We start from the raw sequence: 24,622 nt of genomic DNA on the forward strand, positions 1-24,622 counted from the left end.
CACCGGGGACCAAATTTACTAACACTTTGTGTCAGGTTAACGGTACTCTTGTAACACAAACTGGAGCAAAGTGCTGTGGTGGTACTTACTTTTCAATGCAAATCAGGATTTGCATTGAAAAGTTGGCCAAAGTAATTGAAAGTTGCGCTAGGTGTTACTTTATGCTACTATGCAAGAAGGGGGCGGTCCATGGGCGGTAAATAGGCATTCCCATGCAACTACCAATTCGTTTTTATGCAAATCCCTATCTACTGACATTGGTATAGAGGCATATGCACCAAAACCAAATGCTTCCTTGATGCAGGCATAACTGTGGACAAGTTTTCAAACTCTTCAAATTTTTCCAACTTTGCTTGTGTGCTGCTCTGTAAAGCACACATTCAAAGTGAGAACCGAAAGTATTGAAGCATAGTTTTTGTACTGGAAGCGTCCCCTCTGAGTGCAAGACCTATACTTGACAGAACTCATCCATCCCTGCACTATGGTGCAAGAGTCAGGTGTGTATGTTGGTGCAAAGGCAGCCTAATTAGCACCAGCGAAAGGAGAGAGGAAACGGAGATATATCTTAGTAGATGTGGTGCTGTTTTGCCATCTCCCTTTGGCGCAGTGCAGCAACTTTGGAAAAGTTATTAAATCTGCCCCACGACTATATACCTATTGAAGAAACATTGTTGATTTGCATTTTCTGTCAAAGGGGTTTCCAGCTGCTAAACTAACCTTTCCAGGCGCTGCAAGTTCCCCATTTCCTATTTTAGCGTTCGCCGATACAAGACCGGGGCAAGTGCTTGGTCAAATAATGAGATCTGATGGCGCTATCATAGTGAAGTGAGGAAGACAGGGTCACAGAAATAAACTCCGAGCACCTGTCGAGCGACACCTTTTGAACCCTCTTTGTGCAGAAAACGTACTCTCTTTAGAGGAATAAATGAAACCGAAACATGAAGTAGCAAAGGGGCTCGGCTATTTTCCATCAACAATAGAGCTCAAATTAGGTTTGCCACAGTCTCAAGCAGGGAGAAATCCCTCTCTGAATAGGGTCCGTATTCCTTACATCTGAAGCAGGTGCACAAGGTTCTTCAGGCAAAATTGAAAATGTGTTGAACTTCAATGCACTGCCGCTCTTGTCCTGGTATAGATTGTCGGAGAGTAGGGTCTGCTTCCTGTGGTTACCCCCACTTTTTGCTGTGATTCTCTGGTTTTCGACTTTAGTGTGGCTGTGGACCTGCTAATCAGGCCTACAGCCCAGCAGTTCTCTCTCTAAATTGATACCATGTACTTTAGGTACATACCAGATTGGTTACTGGGTCACCCTTGTGAGCCCCTGTATAGTATACCATAGGTACCCAGGGCATAGGTGCACCCTAGGCCTACCAGGGGCTGCAGCATGTATTGTGCCACCCCTGGTTTGCCTTCCAAACTGACACCACAGGTCTGTTCACACAGCCTGGGTACGGTGGTGTAATCACCCCTTACTTAGATATAGTAGACCTATATCTATATATACATATAGACACAAATACATCTAAAAGTCACTCCTATGGCAGGCCTTGACAATCCTGGAGGCAGAGTGCTTGGTTTTATGTGAGAGGGTGCCCTAACCTGAGCTGAGCCCCTCTGCAGCTTTCGGAACCATCTCCATATAGCTGTTCTATAATATAGCCATACCATATACTCTTAAGTGCATTATAATCCTCGCGGTTAATGCTAACTTTGGTTTGGCTTGTCGTATAAGGTCTCAAACACTTTGGAATACTAACCCCCCAGCCAGTTCTGATGGCGGGGGTAGCATTCCACCCTTCTAGAGGGAGAAGACATGTAGTTACTGGTTTACCCGGTTAAAGTTAAACAGAGCCTCAGCATCACAAAATGTATGCTGCTGCCACAGACATGAGTCTGCCCTGCTGCTGCTGGATGAAACTCCAGCAGGTGAGGCCTGGACAATAGGTTTCCTGCCCAGGGAGGTTCTGGCACCTCCCCAGACAGGCTCTTTGTGTATTGGGGCAGGGAGGGTTGCATTCAGTGAATGCTTTCCAGACACTGCACTTACTATAAGTATAGAACCCCAGTCCTTGGGACTTTATATTACCCTGGATGAAACTCTGCAACATATATTCTGGACCTTCGACATTTCATATCGACTGGAAGATGGAAGAAATCTCCCTTGTGGTCAGGGAAATTTGGTCATTAAGTGCAAGTGTATCCAGAACCCAGATCCGATCGATAATGATTTTCTTCCGGAGGAACATGGCGGCCATCAGCTAAACGGCCGCGGCTTGGCTCCTCTGGATGCAGAGTGCATATGAGGCTTCTGACTGTGTAGCGGCTTATCGTTTGAAACTTTACGCAGGATGAATTATTGAAGGCGTTGAAGGTGATGATTCCAGGAGCGGAGCAGTGAAATTCAAGGAGGATTATCGAAGCGGCGTTACAGAGTTTTGAAATGGGAGGCAGCCCAAGCGTGGAGGAGGCGCGATTCAGCTCTCTGTCTGCTTCGAGTGCTTCGAGTGCCGTGGAAGGGATTCAACGTCGGTACCGATGTCAGGGATGGAGACGGAGGTTCCCACATAGGAGGAGGCGGCAGCGGCAAGGGGGGTGAGAGCAGCAGCGTGTCTAGCGCTGCTGGCACAAGTATTTTGATTAGGGTGATTACAACGTTTAGTCCCCAAGCAATAGCAGCTGAGAAAACAGCAGAGAAAGCGCAAGTAACCCCCGTGGAGGGGCACCACCGGAGGTATATCTTAAGGCGTTTTTTGGGGGGTGTGGATCAAACTGGTGTGTATGAGTTGAGCTCATCTGATAAAGGAAGTGTCACTGCGTCACGGCAGAAAGGGGGATGGATGGATGGTGATATTGCTAACCCTGTGGGACCCAAAGAGTGGGGGGTGTTTGAACAAATTAAATCTGAAATAGAGGAAGACACTGTGGAGCAGACGGGAGTTGCTGCCCTGGCCCAAACTCAAGGTGTAAGAGTCAATAGGTATGCTTTTTATTATTATTATTAAATGAAATTTGTAGAGCGCACTGACACCATGGGTTTCCTGGCGCTATAGGACAGAGGAGATACTCAGTCTGGGATATGCTTTGAGGGCTAGGCTTACGCAAGACCCCCTACAAGAAAGCTCTGGATATCCCATGCGAGTATCCCCTCCTATCTCTTCTGTAAGATCTCGCAGTAAGCAAGGTAGGGGTAAAGCTTGTAGCCCCGATAAAGATTTAGAGGAGGCTGGAGTAAGAACATCTAAAAGGAAGATTAAAACCAAGAAAGGTGTGCCACCATACACAAAGGTTACCCCTTCACTGAAAACATATTATAAGGTAATGGCCACCAGTACCTCCCAGACACCATCCAAATCATCAAAGCTTTTGAAAAAACAGACGCCCCCGCCTCCATCGGTATTTACATCCCAAAAGAATGCCACTAAGCAGGGTGCAGTGGAGCAAAAGAAACTTTCCCCAATGGGGGGGGGGGGGGGGGTGAATCTAAGAGAAAACCTGCAAAAGCCCTTGCGGATAATTCCACGAATGATGAGGCAGCCAAGGCAGATTTGGTAGATGTGGCAGAGAAAGTAGATGCAGTGGGAGCTGAGACAGTCAATGTAAGCACTTCGAGCGTATACCCGGATGTGAGCTTATCTAACAAGTGCTCTGTACTGACAGACAGTAACTCTAAAGAGGGGGATACCCCTCAACCATGTCACCAGCCTTCCGGAATGCCCGAGTTGCAGAGAAACCCAGTACGTATCTGTATCAGTAAATCAGTCACTACAAATTCTGACGTAACCTCTTCAACGTTGGCAGATATTCTCCTGACTATGAAAGAGGAAATATCGAACAGGTTCACCATCTCGGAAAATAATCAATCCGAGTTGGCTAGCCGTTTCTTAACATCCGAAGCCCACCAGGCAGCTATCCAGGCCTCGTGTGAAGTCCTAGCAAAGAGACTGGACGATGTCACGTTAAGGACCGAAGCATTGGAGAAGCAACTACCATTAATTAGGGATTCGGTGCATGCCGCTGATGAAGTAGTTGCAAAGTTAAGTGCACAAAATCGAGAATTAAAAGAGGATATTGAGAGGTTAGAGAATCATTCTCGACGGAACAACCTGAAAATACTTAATGTGCCGGAAGCTATGGAAGGAGCTGATTTGAAGGGGTTTGTGATATCGTTGATAAAGGGGACTGTTTTGAAAGGGGACGAGACAGTGGACCTAGCACGGGAAATTCAGAGGGTGCATCGAGACCCCTTTCGAAGAAATCCTGCTAGGCAGAAGTCAAGAAAAATTTTGGTAAATTTTTTGACCTATACTGTGAAGGAGCAGATTCTCTCGTCGGCCCTGAAAGAAAAAACAATTGTATTTGACAGTTCTAACCCCTTCAACTTTCAAATAAGCTCTGACATTTCCCATGTGACAGCTACCAGACAGTGGGAGCTCGGGAGAAGGCTGGACGAGCTGAATGGTTTGGGGGCAAAGGCACAATTAAAGTTCCCTGCACATTTAAGGGTGATGTGGAACAACCACATGCATGTGGTAAAAACAGGGGAAGAAGCCGACAATTTAATTCTGAAGATTAGGAAAGAACAGGGATCAAAAGGCAGCGAATAGGCAGGGAATAGGTGAATAGGTAGTGGATAGAAGTTCTCTTTTCCCTGGCCCTTCTTTTCTTTTCTCTTCTTTTCATTTCGCTTTTTCCCCTCTTTCCTTCCTCTTTTTGAATTATGCTGCTTGGTTGACAGTATGCGCCAACACCGCAATAAAGAGATTATTTCACGATAGATTATCCACGGAATAAATTGAAAATAAAACTGCATCCAGGTGAGGGAGCCTAGCCAAATAGGCTTAGCCTATTGGAAGGGAGGGTTCCTCATGGAGGGGTAGGGCACAGGGGGAGTTGGCGAGGGGTGGGGTTACAGGGAGAGCACTTAGGGGGGGGGGAGCATAGGGAAAAAATCCAAAAAAATACTCATCTCACCAGAGTTAAGGAATCAAGCTGGTTAGGGAATAGAAAGAATGATGGGAGATCAAAGTTTGGGGAGTAAACAGACCATTTTTACTACTTGGAATGTGAATGGAATGCGGTGCCCCCGTAGGCAGAGACAGGTGTGTATGTTGGTGCAAAGGCAGCCTAATTAGCACCAGCGAAAGGAGAGAGGAAACGGAGATATATCTTAGTAGATGTGGTGCTGTTTTGCCATCTCCCTTTGGCGCAGTGCAGCAACTTTGGAAAAATTATTAAATCTGCCCCACGACTATATACCTATTGAAGAAACATTGTTGATTTGCATTTTCTGTCAAAGGGGTTTCCAGCTGCTAAACTAACCTTTCCAGGCGCTGCAAGTTCCCCATTTCCTATTTTAGCGTTCGCCGATACAAGACCGGGGCAAGTGCTTGGTCAAATAATGAGATCTGATGGCGCTATCATAGTGAAGTGAGGAAGACAGGGTCACAGAAATAAACTCCGAGCACCTGTCGAGCGACACCTTTTGAACCCTCTTTGTGCAGAAAACGTACTCTCTTTAGAGGAATAAATGAAACCGAAACATGAAGTAGCAAAGGGGCTCGGCTATTTTCCATCAACAATAGAGCTCAAATTAGGTTTGCCACAGTCTCAAACAGGGAGAAATCCCTCTCTGAATAGGGTCCGTATTCCTTACATCTGAAGCAGGTGCACAAGGTTCTTCAGGCAAAATTGAAAATGTGTTGAACTTCAATGCACTGCCGCTCTTGTCCTGGTATAGATTGTCGGAGAGTAGGGTCTGCTTCCTGTGGTTACCCCCACTTTTTGCTGTGATTCTCTGGTTTTCGACTTTAGTGTGGCTGTGGACCTGCTAATCAGGCCTACAGCCCAGCAGTTCTCTCTCTAAATTGATACCATGTACTTTAGGTACATACCAGATTGGTTACTGGGTCACCCTTGTGAGCCCCTGTATAGTATACCATAGGTACCCAGGGCATAGGTGCACCCTAGGCCTACCAGGGGCTGCAGCATGTATTGTGCCACCCCTGGTTTGCCTTCCAAACTGACACCACAGGTCTGTTCACACAGCCTGGGTACGGTGGTGTAATCACCCCTTACTTAGATATTGTAGACCTATATCTATATATACATATAGACACAAATACATCTAAAAGTCACTCCTATGGCAGGCCTTGACAATCCTGGAGGCAGAGTGCTTGGTTTTATGTGAGAGGGTGCCCTAACCTGAGCTGAGCCCCTCTGCAGCTTTCGGAACCATCTCCATATAGCTGTTCTATAATATAGCCATACCATATACTCTTAAGTGCATTATAATCCTCGCGGTTAATGCTAACTTTGGTTTGGCTTGTCGTATAAGGTCTCAAACACTTTGGAATACTAACCCCCCAGCCAGTTCTGATGGCGGGGGTAGCATTCCACCCTTCTAGAGGGAGAAGACATGTAGTTACTGGTTTACCCGGTTAAAGTTAAACAGAGCCTCAGCATCACAAAATGTATGCTGCTGCCACAGACATGAGTCTGCCCTGCTGCTGCTGGATGAAACTCCAGCAGGTGAGGCCTGGACAATAGGTTTCCTGCCCAGGGAGGTTCTGGCACCTCCCCAGACAGGCTCTTTGTGTATTGGGGCAGGGAGGGTTGCATTCAGTGAATGCTTTCCAGACACTGCACTTACTATAAGTATAGAACCCCAGTCCCTGGGACTTTATATTACCCTGGATGAAACTCTGCAACATATATTCTGGACCTTCGACATTTCATATCGACTGGAAGATGGAAGAAATCTCCCTTGTGGTCAGGGAAATTTGGTCATTAAGTGCAAGTGTATCCAGAACCCAGATCCGATCGATAATGATTTTCTTCCGGAGGAACATGGTGGCCATCAGCTAAACGGCCGCGGCTTGGCTCCTCTGGATGCAGAGTGCATATGAGGCTTCTGACTGTGTAGCGGCTTATCGTTTGAAACTTTACGCAGGATGAATTATTGAAGGCGTTGAAGGTGATGATTCCAGGAGCGGAGCAGTGAAATTCAAGGAGGATTATCGAAGCGGCGTTACAGAGTTTTGAAATGGGAGGCAGCCCAAGCGTGGAGGAGGCGCGATTCAGCTCTCTGTCTGCTTCGAGTGCTTCGAGTGCCGTGGAAGGGATTCAACGTCGGTACCGATGTCAGGGATGGAGACGGAGGTTCCCACATAGGAGGAGGCGGCAGCGGCAAGGGGGGTGAGAGCAGCAGCGTGTCTAGCGCTGCTGGCACAAGTATTTTGATTAGGGTGATTACAACGTTTAGTCCCCAAGCAATAGCAGCTGAGAAAACAGCAGAGAAAGCGCAAGTAACCCCCGTGGAGGGGCACCACCGGAGGTATATCTTAAGGCGTTTTTTGGGGGGTGTGGATCAAACTGGTGTGTATGAGTTGAGCTCATCTGATAAAGGAAGTGTCACTGCGTCACGGCAGAAAGGGGGATGGATGGATGGTGATATTGCTAACCCTGTGGGAGCCAAAGAGTGGGGGGTGTTTGAACAAATTAAATCTGAAATAGAGGAAGACACTGTGGAGCAGACGGGAGTTGCTGCCCTGGCCCAAACTCAAGGTGTAAGAGTCAATAGGTATGCTTTTTATTATTATTATTAAATGAAATTTGTAGAGCGCACTGACACCATGGGTTTCCTGGCGCTATAGGACAGAGGAGATACTCAGTCTGGGATATGCTTTGAGGGCTAGGCTTACGCAAGACCCCCTACAAGAAAGCTCTGGATATCCCATGTGAGTATCCCCTCCTATCTCTTCTGTAAGATCTCGCAGTAAGCAAGGTAGGGGTAAAGCTTGTAGCCCCGATAAAGATTTAGAGGAGGCTGGAGTAAGAACATCTAAAAGGAAGGTTAAAACCAAGAAAGGTGTGCCACCATACACAAAGGTTACCCCTTCACTGAAAACATATTATAAGGTAATGGCCACCAGTACCTCCCAGACACCATCCAAATCATCAAAGCTTTTGAAAAAACAGACGCCCCCGCCTCCATCGGTATTTACATCCCAAAAGAATGCCACTAAGCAGGGTGCAGTGGAGCAAAAGAAACTTTCCCCAATGGGGGGGGGGGGGGGGTGAATCTAAGAGAAAACCTGCAAAAGCCCTTGCGGATAATTCCACGAATGATGAGGCAGCCAAGGCAGATTTGGTAGATGTGGCAGAAAAAGTAGATGCAGTGGGAGCTGAGACAGTCAATGTAAGCACTTCGAGCGTATACCCGGATGTGAGCTTATCTAACAAGTGCTCTGTACTGACAGACAGTAACTCTAAAGAGGGGGATACCCCTCAACCATGTCACCAGCCTTCCGGAATGCCCGAGTTGCAGAGAAACCCAGTACGTATCTGTATCAGTAAATCAGTCACTACAAATTCTGAGGTAACCTCTTCAACGTTGGCAGATATTCTCCTGACTATGAAAGAGGAAATATCGAACAGGTTCACCATCTCGGAAAATAATCAATCCGAGTTGGCTAGCCGTTTCTTAACATCCGAAGCCCACCAGGCAGCTATCCAGGCCTCGTGTGAAGTCCTAGCAAAGAGACTGGACGATGTCACGTTAGGGACCGAAGCATTGGAGAAGCAACTACCATTAATTAGGGATTCGGTGCATGCCGCTGATGAAGTAGTTGCAAAGTTAAGTGCACAAAATCGAGAATTAAAAGAGGATATTGAGAGGTTAGAGAATCATTCTCGACGGAACAACCTGAAAATACTTAATGTGCCGGAAGCTATGGAAGGAGCTGATTTGAAGGGGTTTGTGATATCGTTGATAAAGGGGACTGTTTTGAAAGGGGACGAGACAGTGGACCTAGCACGGGAAATTCAGAGGGTGCATCGAGACCCCTTTCGAAGAAATCCTGCTAGGCAGAAGTCAAGAAAAATTTTGGTAAATTTTTTGACCTATACTGTGAAGGAGCAGATTCTCTCGTCGGCCCTGAAAGAAAAAACAATTGTATTTGACAGTTCTAACCCCTTCAACTTTCAAATAAGCTCTGACATTTCCCATGTGACAGCTACCAGACAGTGGGAGCTCGGGAGAAGGCTGGACGAGCTGAATGGTTTGGGGGCAAAGGCACAATTAAAGTTCCCTGCACATTTAAGGGTGATGTGGAACAACCACATGCATGTGGTAAAAACAGGGGAAGAAGCCGACAATTTAATTCTGAAGATTAGGAAAGAACAGGGATCAAAAGGCAGCGAATAGGCAGGGAATAGGTGAATAGGTAGTGGATAGAAGTTCTCTTTTCCCTGGCCCTTCTTTTCTTTTCTCTTCTTTTCATTTCGCTTTTTCCCCTCTTTCCTTCCTCTTTTTGAATTATGCTGCTTGGTTGACAGTATGCGCCAACACCGCAATAAAGAGATTATTTCACGATAGATTATCCACGGAATAAATTGAAAATAAAACTGCATCCAGGTGAGGGAGCCTAGCCAAATAGGCTTAGCCTATTGGAAGGGAGGGTTCCTCATGGAGGGGTAGGGCACTGGGGGAGTTGGCGAGGGGTGGGGTTACAGGGAGAGCACTTAGGGGGGGGGGGCATAGGGAAAAAATCCAAAAAAATACTCATCTCACCAGAGTTAAGGAATCAAGCTGGTTAGGGAATAGAAAGAATGATGGGAGATCAAAGTTTGGGGAGTAAACAGACCATTTTTACTACTTGGAATGTGAATGGAATGCGGTGCCCCCGTAGGCAGAGACTTATTCTCAAACACCTGGAGATGTCGAGCGCTCAGATCTGTCTATTACAGGAGACGCATCTGAGTTTAGCTGAAAGTCGTTCTGTATTTTCTAAGACCAAATGGATAAAGGATTTTGAGGTATCTCAGCAGACAGCACATAATAGAGGAGTGGCCATACTAGTTAAACATGGTATTTCTGCAACAATCAGGGGGTCCAAACAGATACTACTGGAAGATGGATAGTTGTGAAAATGGTATTGAATAATATCGATATAGTATGTGCTTCCTTTTACGGTCCCAATGTGGATGATCCTTCTTACCTCCTGAAATTACAATCCATATTGATGTTGGAGGCACCACCCTATATCCTGGGAGGGCATTTTAATGTATTATTAGATCTCATTAAAGATAGGTCCAATGTGAGTAATTATGTAGGGGCACCAAAGATACGGCGTGTGCTGCGGAATATGATGCACGATCTAGATCTGGAGGATGTATGGAGAGCTAAGCAGGGTTCACTACAGGGGTATACATTTTATAGTAAGAAGTCCAAACATGCCTCCAGGATAGACTATATCTTCATGGATAGACACTCAATTAATGATATTAAGAAGATAGTGGTGAAGCCCAGCCTCCTGTCAGACCATGCTCCTCTGCAGTTGGTGTATGCGAAAAGTGAATCGCAGATGCAGTCCAGATGGACGTTAAAGAGGGCTATGCTTTCCAGTCCAGAGATAATACAATCCATCCGGGCCTTTACTTCAGAATTCTTTTTATTTAATATGGGGTCTACAACTCTGGATTACATCTGGGATGCCTATAAGGCAGGGCTTAGACGGAAGCTCCATGCAACTATATGTGCTAAGAACAGAATGGAGGCAGGGGTATTAAAGAAAATTGAGAACAGAATCGGTCAGCTGGAGCAGGTTAGGATTAATGCGCATAGTAGGGATCAGGAAAGACTTCTCCAGATCGAACAGGATCTAGATCTGGTAAAACAATCATATAGAGGGCATTTAGATGCAAAGTGTAAAGCCCAGTGGGACTCAAGTAGGATGGATAATTTGAATATGGAGAAAAGGCAGGAGCGTTATTAGCGTGGAAATCTAGAACTGATCGGACTAGGAATGACATTAAGGAGCTAATAATTAACAATAATGGGGAAACATCAAGGAAAATAGAGAACATGCAAAGCTGCCTGCTCTCTCTATTTTCAGATCTGTATAGAGAGGATGTAAATCCGTCCACTGAAGCCTTACGCACATGGTTGGACAATAAAAATCTGCCAAAACTCTCCGAGGAGGGAAGAAACAGTCCGGACGCTCCTATAACTATAGAAGAGATAGCAGCACAGATAAAGAAATAACAAAACAAAAAAGCTGCTGGCACAGATGCACTCCCCAGTGAGGTGTATAAATACCTAATGGATGATCTATGTCCTATTTTAGAAATTATCTTTAACTCTATTTACTCATCCACGGGTAGGGTCCCAAACTCATGTAAGGAAGCTATTATTGTTCTGATTTTGAAGCCAGGGAAGGCCCCCTAAAGAGCGGACTCATATAGACCAATCTCCCTGCTGAATGCAGATTATAAAATCTTTGTGGGCATTCTGGCAGGGAGATTGGCCAAACTAACACCTAAATTGATACATGAAGATCAGAAGGGTTTCGTGGCTGGTAGGCATATTGAAGACCAAATACACCTTCTGCTGGGGAATATTGACCTAGCAGTGGGAAAATCAGAACCCTTGGCCATGGTAGCTTTGGACGCGGCCAAGGCATTTGACAAAGTCTGCTGGAAATATCTGTGGGAAATCCTGGAAATAATGGGGTTTGGGCCAGTATTTATTTATACTCTAAAGAACTGTTATAAGGGTGCCTCTGCTAGGATCCTTTTAAATGGCATATTAACATCAGCATTTAATATTCAGCAGGGAACCAGACAGGGGTGTCCCATCTCCCCGCTGCTGTTCAATTTATATATTGAACCCTTGGCTCAGGCAATCAGGCTCGATACTACTATAACTCCTTTCCAGTCAGGACAGTATAGCTCCAAGTTGGCCCTATATGCAGATGATCTGATCATATACACAAGAGACCCAGGTACAGCCATTCCCCGGATTGAGGAATTGACAGCAGAGTTCGGTGCATTATCAGGATACAAGGTGAATAGATCCAAGACTTAGGTTATGTATTGGAACATAGATCATTGGTTAGGTACGGAGAGTCTGGAGTTTAGATACCTGGGGATATATATTATACGGGAACTGGACCGGATTCCTAAGATAAATCTGGATAGAACAATTAGGGAAATAGACCGTCTGTTTAGCAGATGGAAGAACCTCCCATTATCTATATATGGGAAAGTGAATCTAGTAAAAATGGTTATTCTCCCCAAGCTTTCATATTTATTTTCAACCATACCACTAATATTCCCTAAGAAAGACATAAAAAAGATACAGAGCAAAATTGGAAGTTTTGTGTGGGGGGACAAAGGGGTACGCCTGACCTGGAAGAAACTTAGAAGAAGATTATTAAAAGGTGGGTTAGCTCTCCCCGATATTAGCCTCTATGTAGTGGCATTTCAGTTTAAGAGCCTACGTATGCTACTCACTAGACCTGATGATTCACCCTGGGGCAAATTGTTGCAAGAAATGGTGAGAGTAGAAGGGGGAAACAATGAATTCATGTATAAATTTGGATCTCCAAGATTCTTCAAGAGGGTTTGTTTGAAGATATTAAAAACTGCCCTAGAGATATGGTACACGGTAAGGGTAAGTAGTGGGATTGGGTACTATTCAGACTCATCTCCAATCTGGGATTCACCTGGTACCCCGGACTGCTTGAAAGATGCCCTGGCAATACCTATTAAAAGAGCTAGAATCTTGAAATGGAAGGAGTTAATGGATGAGGAAGGGATACACCCATGGGAGTATTTGAGGGCAAAGGTAGGGACAGATTTATCAAGGTTTAAATATCTTCAATTGGTGTCCTGGCACATAGTGGAACGGGGGGAGATGCGAAGCAACGAGGAATTGGAAAGGCTTAGCCAATCCTCCACACCCATACTAAAAGAAATCTCGGTATGGTACCAACATTTATTAAAGGGCGAAGATATGGGGATAACCCCGGCAGAGGGGGTTTGGAACAATTCTCCACTGGCACTGCAGGCAGAGGGCATGCTTGAACCATCTTTGAAGACCCTATACAAACATATAAAGCCTGCCTGTCTGAAAAAGAATCATTTCTTCGTGGTTAATAGGCTTTACTATACCCCTTATAAAATTGGGAAATTTGTCCCTGTACCGCCACCAAAATGCCCGAGATGTCAGGAATTGATGGCAGATGATATTCATATGTTTCTCGAATGTAAAGAGCTGGATCAATACTGGAAAGAGATAGGACAGGCACTGTCGGGACTTTTCAGTACCACGATCAAAGTAAACTCCTCTCTGGTTATATTTGGTGATGATGGTTTGTTCTATCAGATAGCCACATGGCAGGAAAGAGGGCTCCTACTCTATTTGATCCTACTGGCAAGGAGGGAAATATGTAGGAGATGGAAGGATTACCTCCCCCGAGAAGCAAGGACTGGTGAAACGCATCATTTATCATGGCTCGGCTGGAATATGAGAGGGCAGAGGAGAAGCAGTTTAACATCTGGCACCCTCTAATGAGGTGGGGAAGAAACTTAAGAATGATCCAGACGCTCCAATGATTACACCATGTCCCCGTTACTAAAGGGGAGGAGGTCTGGCGACCCAAGTAAAGCATGGTCAGCCAGGTGGCCCACAGAGAGAGAGTATGGCTGTAAATGTTCCACATAGACTTGACACAGTGAGATGAGGAGCAAAAAAAAAAATAAGGAGTGACCACCCTGTCCAAACAGGCACCAACAGCATCTTTGCTGGTCTGCATTTTTGAGGCTCCTGCCGGATCCCGAAGAATCTGCAACACAGGACACAAACTTCCAGACATCTCTGATCCCGACCTTCGCTCACAGTAAAGCTGAGATCCGTGGCGGATACAAGAGATGTAGGACCGGAACTCCTGGACATCCTGTATTTTGCTACCTGTATGAACTTCGAGGTATCCCGAAGTTGTGCATTGGGGTGCTTGAAGCCCCAAACCCGAGCACCTTTTGCACTGAAGCTCAAAGCCCCACACTCTACGAGTGGCCCGTGGGCCCGCTTTGCGCATTTCCACTTAGCGCATCTTTCCGGTTCCTAGTCCATTGGCTAGTGAGCCCCCAAGAAGACAATCCTTTGTTTCAACTTGCTTTCCTGGTTGCTCCAGGCATGTTCCAACTTTCCTGCAAAGGAGAAGTTCTACAGACCTTGCTGGTCTGCACCAAAGCCAATCTCAACTGCGTGGGTTGCGTTTGCCAAGGCTTGTTGGGTCCAATCTGGATACCGACACGCAGTCAACTAGATCCTTTGTGGGACAGCTCGAATCCAGGTCCTGGTTGTCGTCGACACCTCCTGGTCCTCGTGGCTGAAGAGACAAACTTCACCCATTCACCTGAAGTCACCCAACATCTGGTGGCATCTTTCTATCGCCGCCCTGGTCACTGGCAAGTGGCCCAGACTCTGTCTCCTCTGCTTTCTGGTTCTTCAGATCTTTGATCCACCCTTGGATCGACCCGGACACTTTTCCTCTGGTCACCTGCAGCACCTCTTTGCAGATCTCCATTGAAATCGACGATGAAACCCGACACCAAAAGAGACCTATGCACCCGGCTTCCGTGGGTGAGGTAACACGAGTACTCTGGTAGTCTCGAGAGTATTGGCCCTCCTAGTGTCTAAGTCTAAAAGGGTTCCATCGTAGTTCATTTAGAAGTGTCCTTAAATTGTAAAATTGTAACTTGTTCGTTTCTCATAGAAAGTCAATGGTAACCCGTGGCTGTGTTTAGATACTGCACACGTCTCCCGTGGGCCTCCTACATCCCAACCTTTGGTTGTCCTGAGTAGCCCCAGTGATTCCATAGGCCCCAGGTCTGCTTTCTATTTCTCACGTGGTTCTTATACCACTATTTTAGTATATGGTGTGTGAGGCCTCTAGGGCAAAACGTATACTGCGCAACTTATCGTATGCTAATTAAGTTACTTGTATTGTAGTTTTACCTCTGACCTCATAAAGAATGCAGAGGGGTTGTGTTTAGATTAAATACATATATATTTGATATATACATTCTGTGGTGTGCTTTTATTTGGTACTCAAAGGATTATAATTGGTAAAACAACTAGCTTAATTCGCTCTCTGAAGTCTTAGCCTGAAGACTGCTCACCATTGCTACCCCTAGGATAGCTTTCTATAAGGTTGACTTTACAACCACCATCAATAAGGGTCGATTAGACTGGTGCAAGGTGCCCACTAGAACTAGTGGACATCATATGCCAGGCTAACTTCTCACATAGATTATGACATTATTATTACTCTTTGCCAACTAAGCTATTGTCTCGGTAAGGGTGTTGACCTATACTCTAGGCAATGACATTATTAGTTCTATTTGTCTCTAGCTGTTATCATTTGTTTAAATCTCTTTTATTGAGTTTGTACACAACAAAGAGAAGAACTCTATTTATCATTTGTAAAGCACTCTAATTCTGTGAGGGTCATGTTCGCGCTATACAAAACTTAAAAAAACTTTAAAAATAAAAACTTTAAAAATAAAGATAAGTCAAATATAAAGTCCATTTTCTGGCTTTCTCGTTCCACCCACACTAGCATCTTAAACACATGGAATGTTGTTCTGTAACTGCAGTTTTTACAGCAGAAGAACTATACTTAAAACCTCAATTTCATAGTAATGGTATATTAGCCAGTGACACAGTAGAAAATATGGCGATGTAGAGGGAGCATGGTTGTTTCAGCACAGGCAAAAACCTATTAAAATCTTTAAGTCTTAGCAATAACATTTTGACAAAGGGTTATTATGGTGGGGTGGGAAATCAGTCCCAGGGAACTCGTGCTTTAATGTACAAAAGCAACTTATTAAGTTCTAAAGTTTTACTGCATTGCATGTCTTAACTTTAACAAATATCACATGAGAGTTACACAGGATGGGTGCAAACCATGAATGATATTAAACTATGTAGCCATGGATATTTTAACTTCCTACATTGTAGCAATTTCCTGCCGGATTTGAGGAGAATTTGAGAGAACTCCTGCATCAATAAGTACTCCCAGAAAAGGGCAAGAAAAGACGAGGAGGCAAAAAAACATAAACTTAGGCAGACAAATAAAAAATTGCCGAACATTTTACAGAATAATGAAGGTTATGTTGCAAGATGGCAAAAATGTGGCACTTCTTTCTAACAAGTTCTGTACTACTGAATGATTAATTCTATGTAGCATGAAGACAGCATTCACGCTTACCAGTGCCAACGTACCGTATTATCAACTGGCTTACGCGGATCACCCTCAGCGCTCTCACAATCGTATCTTAGCCGAGGAGGCAGAAGGGATGGGTGGTCCTTTAGATGCTCTTTCAGCCCGGGAAAATGTCAATAGGCCCTAACAACCCACAACAAATACATCCACCTGAATGTATCCAAATATGGAAGAGCCAGAAAGCTTACTTCCTGCTACTGGCTCTTTGAGACTTAAAGATCACTTTGAAGCAGAGATATCTTCAAAATGGTAAGGGATCACACATGCTGTTTTATGTCAGGGTCAAATTTGCAATTCAGTAATGGCCACATGAGTGGGAAAAAATGTGGCTAACCCCCAGCTTGCCAACTGGAACATGCATCTATCATCTCCTTGGGATGATGCTACCAAAACAGATAGTAGTACAGGTCAAGAAGTCAGGGGTCTAACAATCGCTGGGAGAGCTCCAGGCAAGAACCAGTGAGCTGCGCATTCAAGCCACTGTCTTGTTCACAAATCATGCCCTAAGCAGGTCCCAAGCTATTGATGCTAGCCATTATTTCCTTATTGGCACAAGAAAATTTGAAAACATGTACCTTGAATGCACAGTTGGTTCCTGGTGTTCAGTGGCTGTGCAGTGTGGCCAAATGTCTTGCCTACGGCAATGCTTGTCTAAGCCTGATGGACTTTTCTGCTTACCTTAGATCAATTAAAGACATTTGAAGACCCATGAATGGGCAAACAGTAACCAATACTAAAAACCTAAAGCACAGATTTAGCCAAGAAGTACCCGAGTCTGGTCATCATACACAGTAAGTATTCCTCAGAAGAGGAGTGGTAGATTATAGGACCCTCACTGCTCTGTAGAGAAACACATATGTAGAGTCCTTTGGTGGACCGATGATAGGTAGGAAGAGATGTTCCACTGATATAAAAGAACAAAGGATAGGATTACAGACAGCTCTGAACTCAACCACTCCCTCCCAGTCCTTCCAAACATTTAAATAATGTCACCTACCTGGTAGCAAGTGCAACTGGGTTTCTTTTTTTTAAAAAAAATATCTTTATTTGCATTTTGTCAAACAAACAGGTTACAGAGGACATAAATGAAAGATTAAAGGAGGGGGAAGGGTAAAAGGAGAAAGGGGGACAGGTGATTGATAGTGCAAATAACCAGCACAAGTGTAGGAAAGGGCCAGCAGTCATGTCTGGTGCAGTCACGAGTTGTGGTATGAATTAAGGCCACATGGCCAGTGGTTGACCACAGATTGCATATTCGATGTACCAGCTATCAGAGGGTCCACTTTTCAGTGTCCATACAAATCGGATAATCAAATGCAAACATTCTCCCCGAGACAAAAGATCTAGGTTAAATCCATCGTTATTTTGCCCACTACGCCACCCCAGTTTGGACCCAGCCATATGCAAATCTGACTGGGGTAGAATGTTTGCATTGTCAGCATTCCGTCCATCATTTGTGTGCTGTAACACTTTTTGCCCTAAGTGGGATGGGTATGCCCAGACGTGGGTCCCTTGCTCACTGTGCCACTGGATTCAAACTAGCCTGGCTGATGAAGGGTGACATGCCCTGAAACTGGTCCCAGGATGCTTGTTTCCGGTCCAGGGAGGACATGGCCTGGCAGTTTGGTCTGGACTGTACCCATGGGGCACAGGTTCAAGACTGATATAGATATGGCTGGGTCAAAACTGGGGTGGCCTAGTGGGCAAAAGAACGATGGATTTAACCCAGATCCTTTGACTGGGGGAGAATGTTTGCATTGTCAGCATTCCGTCCATCATTTGTTTGCTGTAACACTTTAAATTTAATATGTCACCCTTAAGTGCATCTTGTTGTTCACAAAATGGGGTACCTAAAGTTTAAAAGTGGAACATGTATGAAATGAAAGGCCACATCTTCCTCCGGTAACTGGTCTACAAAAGCTAATTTCACTGGCATGGTTGTAGCTGAATCCTAGAAATTGTCATAGTACAGCATATACACTTTAATCTGTAACTTTTGGCAGGAAACCACTAAAATATCAATTTAAAGACACTTTTTTTTATACTGATGAAACATTCAAAGCATTGGTGAAGTTAGTGTGTTAATAAATAATTAGGTAGAGTAGCGTTTTTGAAAGTTACTTTTTCTGTGTCTAATGCTCCTTTAGGCTAATTTGCATGAGCCTGCCAGCAGCTGTCCAGCCGTGCCTCAGCATATCGAGGTGTGGAAACGGCTCTCAGACCAGAACATTGACATAGGCTTGTTGACAGGGTGGCCTAGGATGGAGTGTGTGATAGATATCTGCTCAGTGAACTCAGCTGGGTTGGTTCAAGGAACTACATTAACTTGGAAAGGACATTCATAGTTTAGTGTAAGAGGAGACCTAAGTAAAAGACAGCCCTTTGTTCTTTGGGTACGAGTTATCCAGTGGGAGGGGAAGCTGGCCTGTAGCTAGATTTTGGTAGCTAACAAGGAGAGTGCCGCTCATTTCCCTAAACACACCCCTGACTGCCACTCAAGCTCCCTACAAGGGCAGAAGGCCTGTGGCATCTTAGATGTCCCTTAGAATGGTGTAATGTGGGATAGTTTTCAGTAAGTCAAACAAATGTACTGCAAAAAGGGGGAATGTTGCGCCTGAGAAGTTTTTTACTAATGGTTGAGGAGTGTACAGGAGTCCCCTGCACCCAATGGCTAGTGCAAAACATAAACGTGGCACCCCAAGGAATCCTCCTCAGAACACTTACTATACCTGTGGATAATCAAAAGAGGACTGGACCATTTGTATGTGTCTTGGGAGGAGCCCTGAATGACTCGGCCTGTTCCCTCTTGTACCTAGGACAAATAATTTAACTCTAAGTTTTAAAAGTATGAATCACAGCAGAATAAGTGATAAATTACTGGAGTTTATTGGTAGAAAAAGACCCCTTAGATGTTCACACAGGAACGGCAATCTTCAAAGTGACCAAACAACATTCTGGCCTAGATCATAGATATATTAACATACTAAAGGTTTAAAGGAACATCACATATAAGAATGTAACACATCTCCCTTTCCAAAATAAAAAAAAACAATTAAGAATATAACATATAATCATTGAACTTAACAGGTTTCACAACAATTCTTCCAGATAATCTCCTTGAACTAGGAACGTCTTTCTTAACAAAAACGGAAGACATTTGTTGAACTTTACTTGGAGATATTTCCGTTGATATGGAAGGAACAGTACAAGAATTAGGTGGCATAACACTTGAATTAGGTTTTGGTTCAGAAATATTGTTGTTTCTGTTTAACCATAGATTCCATTCCAACTCATTGCATAAAACAATGTTACAAAAATTCCATTTGCGTCCATCATCTAACAACACACAATTTCCCATTACTTCCAGCACTTTCTTTGGATGAGACCACCTGGAAGAACCATCCTTTGACAATCCAAAACGAGACGATCTCACCAGATCACCAATACGGAAAGATTTCTCAATTTTTCTGATTTTATTGTTGTGTCTATCCACATATTTCTGTTGGTAAACATTCATTCTATCATTGAGATTCTCTTTTTGTATATGACTTCTAGAAGTTTTAAGCATCCATGCAGGAGTTACCTTATTACTAGCAGAACGTCCTTTGAGAAGATGAAATGGTGATACTTGAGTTGCAGAATGTGGAGTATTACGATAACTCCAAATCATATCCTTGACCGCAACCTTACAATCAGCACCTTCAACCATTAGCCAACTGTATGCATTCCTTCAACACACGGTTGAATCTCTCAACCATACCGTTCTCCCTAGGACAATAAACAGCAGTAGTAATGTGTTTCACACCACACAAACGTAAATAGCTTTGAAACTCGCTAGCTATAAATTGTGGACCATTATCTGTAGTAATAGTTTCAGGAAAACCCTCTCTATGGAACAACTCATCACAAAAATTGACAATATTGGAGGCTTTGATTTCCCTAACAAATGCTACTTCAGGCCACTTGCTGTAATAATCCATTAAAACAATGGCAAATTTTCCAGCAATGTTACCAATGCTAAACGGACCACAAATGTCCATAGCTAATCTTTGCCACGGTTTATCTGGAAACAGGACTGGACTAATGTTGGATTCTTGAGAAACATGAGATTTATCACTGCAAGAGCATGCCGAACAATTCCTAACACGCCTTTCCACATCTTTATCCATGCCTGGCCTCCAGAAATCACACCTACACCTTCTCTTCATACCAGACATTCCTGAATGCCCCACATGGACAAGATCTAATAACCTATCACGTAAACTGGATGGTACAACAAGTTTATCTGCTCTTCTAACAATACCCGCTGCCACGTCATAAGACAGTTCTGGACACACAGTCTTATATTCAGATAATTCACAATCACTCCATGAAAAACTATTGCACGGTGAGGTTAACCGTACAATCACTTTCTTCAAAACAAGATCCTCTTGAACAGCTTTTTTCCATTCTACTTCATCAATAGCACCATTACAAACCTCCTGTACAGTGGCTATTGACCAATCCTCATCTTGATCCAATACAGAATCCTCATCACAAACCGGAAGACGAGATAAACAATCAGCATTAACATTCTTAATGCCTGGTACGTATTTCATCGAAAAATCATACTCCTGTAATTTGTAAATCCACTTTGCAATTCTAGGAGTAGCCTTCCGAGCACCTTTGGTTGAAAATATGTCTACAAGGGGTTTGTGATCAGTCCTCAATTCGAAATTTGTGCCCCAAACATAATTCCTAAAGTAATTGACCCCCCAAAAACAAGCCAAAGCTTCTTTCTCTATAACTGAATATGAAGGTTCAGCACCCTTTAATGTATGGGAAACAAAAGCTACAACCCATTCCAATTTGTCCTTGCCCTGCATCAAAACCGCACCTAAACCATATGCACTTGCATCAACAACAATGATTGACTTCTTGTTGGGATCAAAAGGTTTAAGTGCAACAGCATCCATTATGTCTTTTTTTACATCATCAAAAACTGACTGGCATTCAGGACTCCACACAAACCTAGTGCTTTTTTTCATTAACAACCTCAAACAAAAAACTTTAGAAGCAAAATTCGGCACAAATTTAGAATAATACTCTGCAAGTCCTAAAAAAGAACGAAGTTGATCTTTATCAGACGGAGATGGAGCATTTCTGATAGCATCTAATAAATTTTTCTTAGGTCTAACCCCCTCTACTGACAAAGTATGCCCCAAGTATTCAATTTCATTTGTAGCAAACTTGCATTTCTCAGCAGCAACAGTTAAACCCGCACACTGAAGTTTGTGTAACACATCACTTAAAAGTTTGTTGTGGACAGTTTTATTTTCCCCCCACACAAGTACATCATCTTGAAAAACCAACATGTTAGGAATTCCCTCAAGAACCCTACTCATAACTCTCTGAAAAACAGCTGATGCAGAGGACAATCCAAAAGGCATTCTTAGGAACTGAAAAGCCCCCTCAGGAGTAATAAAAGACGTTAAATGGCGAGACTCAGGATGCAATTTTATCTGATGGTAAGCATTAGATAAGTCAATTGACGAAAAATATTTAGCATCTCTAACGGATGCCACCATTTCATTGATTTTGGGTAAAGGATAGCGATCTACCCAAATGTTCTTGTTCAAATCTCTTAAATCGATACACATGCGCAATTTTCCGTTGGGTTTTCGTACCAAAACAACTGGACTAAGCCAATCAGATGCTTCGATGGGTTCAATGATGTTTTGTAGACATAAGCGATCAAGTTCTACCTTAAGTTGAGATCTTAACACTAAAGGAACATTGCGCACTTTATGAACAACAGGTATACAGTCAGGTTTAAGAATAATTCGATGCTCAAACTTTTTAAGACATCCCAATTTTGGACTAAATAAATCAGGAAATTTTTTATGCCATTCTAAACTTGCATCATCTTGAGTTACCAGAACTTCGTCAGAGTGTTTTTTATGCCAATTAGGAGATAATAAAACCTGATCAGGATGATTAGGATCAAGAGTCATCCCTAAATTCCATAGTTCTTTCCACCCTAATAAGGCTCTGCCTTTTTCTACAACATACACAGTTCCAGAAGTATTCCTGTCTTTAAAAATGATTTCAGATGTAAAGCATCCAATTACGGGTAATTTGATACCTAAATAACCCACAGGAGTTTTTTGAGAACATATAAGATCTGGTTTGCCACAAGCCTCCCACATGTTTTTGTCAATAATGGTGTATAATGAACAAGAATCTGCCCAGAGAAATAACTTATGACTATTGATCATAACCTCACACTTGGGAGGTTGAATTTCTTCAGAAACATGATTAACTTCATTATTCCAAATTGCCATAACCTCAATGTCACTGTCACTACTGGAATAAGTAGATTGATCAATAAGGTTAACAGAATTCTTCCATGCATTAGGATTGTCAGATCTACACATTTTTGCGAAATGACCAGTCTTGTTACACTTAAAACATGTAACATTCAAAGGATTCACGCCAATCTTCCCAATTCATGGGAGGAATACCAGGATCCTGTAAAAATTTTGGTGGAGCTAAAATAGTATTAGTTTCCATACTAACAATTAAGTTGAAGAAATAAATAAATAAATATACAAAATTGATGAATAATAATTAACAATATAAACTGTATGTGAGATAGAAAAAAAAAATTAACAAAATAAAATTAGTCACCGTTGTCTTGTATGTAATTCAATGGTTTTTGCTGTTGACGATCGATTGAGCTTTAAAATAAAGTCAAAATTCAGTTTTAATGCTTTAAAAAGGTCTATGAACGAAGAAATAGTTAATTAAAAATAAAAACGGGAGTAGTTTCTAGGGAACGCGCCCCAGAATGCATTGCGCATCCCAGAATGCATTGCGCGTCATCAGACGTACTTCCTGAAGCTTTCAGATGCTGCCGTTGGAATGGACGGCGCCGACTCCAGCGCATTCACGAGCGCAAAGGAAACCACTTGAAAAATGCACTTAGCAGATCTCGAGGAGTCCAACTTCGAAAAATGCAAGTAGATTGTACGTTGTTAACTCGGCGATAAATATATACAAAATCGTAGTAATCACACTGCTTGTTCTCAACAACCACTCGCTTTCTTCATGTATTTATGCCGCTTTATTCATGATTCAAAATAACAGTTGAATCGTTTCTGAAGTATGAAATTACTCGTTCAAGCATAGTTAACAAAAATAATCGGCAAACGTCTACTCACATGGCGTTTGAGTTCGTTTGAAGAAATCATGAGGTCATGGATTCCTTTAAAATAAGAATTTTCTTTGTTTGCTTTAAATCTTCTTTTTAAAAAAAAAAAAAAATTAATATCTGTTTTCAGAACATCATGGGGGTCAATGGTTGATGGGTTGTTTCCTCCCTCGTCGCCACTTTTAAAAGTATGAATCACAGCAGAATAAGTGATAAATTACTGGAGTTTATTGGTAGAAAAAGACCCCTTAGATGTTCACACAGGAACAGCAATCTTCAAAGTGACCAAACAACATTCTGGCCTAGATCATAGATATATTAACATTCTAAAGGTTTAAAGGAACATCACATATAAGAATGTAACACTAAGGGTCAGTTGCCTAACCTCCGGTGTGGTTACAGGAACACAACAAGCTGCAAGAGACATTGTTCCTGAAGGGACCAGTAGCAACTGGACCTGGACTGGACCTTACTGGTGAGCTCTATTGGAGTGAGTCCTGTCACCTAGCTTTGCCAGGTGTCCCGGGAGCCTTAGAAATCACCCACAGGAGCTGCTCCAGAAACCCTGAAAAAGTGAAATAGAAACGTATTGGACTTCTAAGAACTCTGGGGCAGTTAGTGGAACCTTGCTGCACAGGTATCCGATTATGATGCAAATTTGTCAGACAAAGCATCAGGCTTGCCCTACTGGAAGATTTTGGGATCTATAAAGAAGACTAACTAAAATCTTTTACTGGGACAAACCCTCTTGCTGTATCTGATACCCGCTCAACTGCTGTCAGCCTGAAATTGTGCCTAGGTCCCGGTCTACTGCTTCTGTAGACTGTCATTTGTGCCTAATGCTTTTTGGCACCATTTTTCTTAAAACTTTAAAATTCATATCTCTTGTTCCCCTTATTGGAATTTTGAAGTTTTTATGGAATTTTTTATTACATTGTACTCTATATTATTGATTGGTGTTTTGACCTTATTGCTGCTATTTTGGTGTTGCAAAAAAGCTGTCTGCTCCATTCCATAGTTACTAGAGGGTCGACCTCAGGTTTATTTAGTGACATTTGGGGTTCACCCTGACAAGGTAATGTTAATATTACTTGAGGTGGGTGGCTGTATGAACTAAAGACCTAGATAGGATTTTTTAATATTTGGAAGAGGCTGAAGATTGAGATGAAAATGTGGGCATACTGTTTTTAAAACGAGATCTCATGAAAAATGCAATTTGCTGTCTCATGGGAAGAATATAAAACGATTATTGAAATTGAAAGGGGTAAGGATTTGTCAAGCTCTTTCTCCAGCTTAGAACTTCAGCCTTTGCCTCAGAATGAACTATAAACAAGTAGAGTGGCAAAATGCATGCAGT

This window comes from Lissotriton vulgaris, chromosome 3_1, assembly GCF_964263255.1.
Source record: "Lissotriton vulgaris chromosome 3_1, aLisVul1.2, whole genome shotgun sequence".
Taxonomy (NCBI): Eukaryota; Metazoa; Chordata; class Amphibia; order Caudata; family Salamandridae; genus Lissotriton; species Lissotriton vulgaris.